The sequence below is a fragment of the Zophobas morio genome, unplaced genomic scaffold (genome assembly GCF_036711695.1).
Source record: "Zophobas morio isolate AGI-343-1 ecotype UQ-CSIRO unplaced genomic scaffold, CSIRO_AGI_Zmor_V1 ptg000058l, whole genome shotgun sequence".
Lineage (NCBI taxonomy): Eukaryota > Metazoa > Arthropoda > Insecta > Coleoptera > Tenebrionidae > Zophobas > Zophobas morio.
The window spans coordinates 8,131,564-8,135,109 of record NW_026972163.1 but is presented as its reverse complement, the minus strand read 5'-3'; the positions used below and the strand labels follow the sequence as shown (position 1 = coordinate 8,135,109).

The 3,546-nt window shown below is 35.3% G+C and overlaps 1 long non-coding RNA gene across 2 annotated transcripts; it reads right to left on the bottom strand.

Annotated features, from left to right (window-relative positions):
• Nucleotides 1-1,392: 1,392 nt before the first annotated feature.
• LOC135143332 (uncharacterized) lies at nucleotides 1,393-3,546 on the bottom strand. Of its 2 annotated transcripts, none has more exons than XR_010282756.1 (6): nucleotides 2,916-3,546; nucleotides 2,583-2,862; nucleotides 2,158-2,519; nucleotides 1,946-2,063; nucleotides 1,744-1,890; nucleotides 1,393-1,687 (listed from the first exon to the last, which is right to left on the bottom strand). It is a non-coding gene; the product is annotated as an uncharacterized LOC135143332 (long non-coding RNA). The 2 variants fall into 2 exon arrangements; XR_010282755.1 differs by having other exon boundaries at nucleotides 2,583-2,869; nucleotides 2,916-2,965.

Genomic DNA, 3,546 nt, shown 5'->3' with positions numbered 1-3,546 from the left:
ATTTCGTAGGGGTGTATTTATCTAGGCAATTATACTAACTAATCGCGAATTTCATTAACTTTGTATTTTTTTATAATGTGAATATGTATTTTGTTCCATTTACGGAAGCGGCCACTGACCCTTTTGGGTATCTTTATCTGATATTGTAAATACAAATGTAAATTCAGTACTTCTGTAACTGTCCTGTATTTAAACATCGAAACTAAACGCTGTCTAGTATGTCGCACACAACAAAACAAAGGTTCTTCGAGCAATATCAAAGTACAATTCGGTACTCATCAAAACCATACAATCATGGTCGTATCAACTGGATTACAAAAAACATTGGTACTACGAGCCCAGTTTCACAAAGCATAAATATTTCATTTTGAACAATATTGGGTTTATGTAATAAGCGATGCAATGTAATACGTAAAGTTGTTGTACGGCAATAAATAAAATCCGCATAGGAAAGATAAATGACACTAATTAGTGTGACTTTTAAAATCATTGTTTTTCTGCATTACGTCTTTTTAAATTGTTGGTGTTCAAATAATTCATACAATTTAACAGATTATTTGAAACTGTAATGTGAGAAAATATAAGTAGTTAGTAATAAACTAAGTTTATATGGCTGAACCATGTATAAACAAAAAAAGAAAATTTGGTAAAAAACGAGTGTCTAACATGATAAAGAAAATTAAACTGCAATAGTTATTTACACAACTAGTTCGGGAAAGCCTGCTTCCCGCATGAACGCTTGTTTGCGGCACGACCGCAGGGAGTGCCGCATTTGCGTGAATGCGGGAAGCAGCTTTCACAAACGTGTTGTGTACAATATTTTTCGCAACGAATAAATTTTTAAAATTAAAACATGAGTTATGAAAATTATTTATAAACAATCAAGTTGGCAGCCCTGTAAACACGTCACTACGTTGACACTACCAGCCTACTTTAAAATTTAAAATAATCTAGCACCAAAAATTACAAAATGTCAGATTCTGACGAATTTGTTTGCACGCCCCCTGAATTACGTGCTGCCGCAAGTGCTGCAGCCCAAAATTTACTGCCAATAAAAAGCAAAGGACGGTATGAATGCACCTACCAAAAATTTTTAGATTGGTGCCATAAAAACAAGGTCGCAAAATGTAGTGAAAATGTTTTGTTGGCGTACTTCAAGGAAATAGTTCACAAGAAATCTTTGTGGTCAGTGTATTCTATGCTGAAGTCATGCATAATTTGGAACAAAACATTGACATTTCAAAATTTTCAAAATTGATTTTTTACATATAAAGAGAAACTCAGCAGCATCAAGCTAAAAAATCGGCGGTTTTAGAAGATGTGCATATAGCGAAATTTATTGCAGAAGCGCCCGATTCAACATTTTTAATGATGAAGGTAAGATTGACACATACTAATAAACAAATTACTATAACAACAATCAATATTTTATTTCAGGCAGCATTAGTTTTAGGCATTTCTGGCATGTGCAGAAGGGGGGAGCTCTGCAACATGAAACCGTCTGATCTAGAATTTAAAACAGACATTATTGTTGTTACTGTGCCAGAGACAAAAACAAACACTCCTAGAACCTTCGTTGTATCTCACCCACAGTGGATTGATATCGTAAAAAAGTACAACAGTCTTAGGAAAACAAACGATTCGCGTTTTTTCCTCACTTATCACAACGGTAACTGCACAAAATCGCCTGTTGGAATCAATACTATTGGTAAAATACCATCCAGAATAGCTGAATATCTTCACCTGCCACATCCAGAACACTTCACGGGCCACTGCTTCTGTAGAAGTGCTGCAACAGCAATGGCTAATCATGGGCAAGGTTTGATTGCAATAAAACAGCTAGGGGGGTGGAAATCCTCTGTTGTTGCAGAAACTTACATTCAGGACTCGCTACAAAACAAAATTGATTTATCGAGAAAAGTTATACCTGAACAAGACTGCTTACCTTCAACGTCATCTACTCCTGTAACTTCCTTGGGATTTACGGCCACAAGTGCAATAGAGCATGAAATAATCAACGCCGAAGAAACATCTACACCAATATCCATTAAAAATTGCAGCAACTGTACAATCAATTTCAACATCGGAGTATTTAACAATTATTCAAACCCTCTTCCTTCATCTACTAACTAATATGTTTTAATATAATAAACTTACTGTTTTGGTTGAATTCATCTAAACTTTGTCTTATTTACAATATCATCACACCCCATGAACTTAAGACAACTGGTGAAAATATAACAGCATTTTTCCACTTTTCCATCCCAGGCTTCACAAGATCATGTGTACAAAGTGTAGTATACTTATGCTGTTAGATGATGATTGATCTAATGATTCTTCTCTTGATAAATGTTGCTTGACATTTTGCTATGTGATCACTGCAAAATATGCACATATTTTTTGTAAGTAGGTGATTCTACAACAATCTTCTTTTAATTTTAAAGGGAGATCAGCCAATTCCTCTTGTGGGCGTTTCGTGCTGACGGATTATATTTTTAAAATTCACGTTTTCTGATAACCTGAACCAAAAACAAAAACGAAATATTTAACAAAACTCAAAAGTGAAATTCTCTCCCACTTGCCTTCAACATTACTGCCAAACTATAGGGCGATCTCGTTGATTTGTCGCACTATTATATATATGTTTTCAATTTCTTCGTTATGGGAACATTTTCTCAAAACGTTTGGCCTTAGTGTATCTGGGCTGTCCCTTTTTTGAAGAGATTGGTTTCAAACAAGCACAACGGTCGCTTGCCTTCACGCCAAAGTTTCTTTATTTATGACAATAACTGTCGCATTTATGTTTGTCATATTCTGATATATCTGCAATACACTCACATTTTGGGACATTGATTTCTCTGTCTTTAACCTTAAAAATATTTATGACTGTACGTTATTTAATCAATAATTCATACCTGTAATGAAATCTGGTACAGACAGACTCCTTGGCATGCTGGTTTGTTTGATCACCTTCGCTTCGATTTACCCAGTCGTACATTTTTCAGTCAAGTTCACAAGACGCAATGCGCGAAAGCTATCAAAAAAGGTCATGAGTGCAAAAAATATTTAACATAAAATTGTGATTAAATTCTACGAAGAAGAGGCGAATATGAAAGTCTGTACCTGCCATCAGCTATTGCTATTATAATAAAAGGGATAATCCCCTGCCGAGTTCTCCGCCCTGACCAGGCTTCTTACTGACAAATACACGGCGGGGTTAAGAAACTAATGAAAGAATAAATATCTTTTTGAACGAGTACTGAATCATTTCTCAAATATTTTCAAATCCGACCTTGCAATTTAGCAGGTACGTCAACAAACCCGATTCCCTTTGGGGTACCGGGAAGGTACTGAAAAACTACCCGCAAAGTTAAGTTCCAGACCAAAATACAAAAAAGACAAAATTCATATATTCACAACTTTACATCGCTGAAAATTTTACACAGATCTCCGACTCTTCTGCTGTCGTCATCCACTCTCAAATGACATATTTATGACATTAATTTTCTTACCTACCTATCTATCAGCATTATGCAAGTACCTATG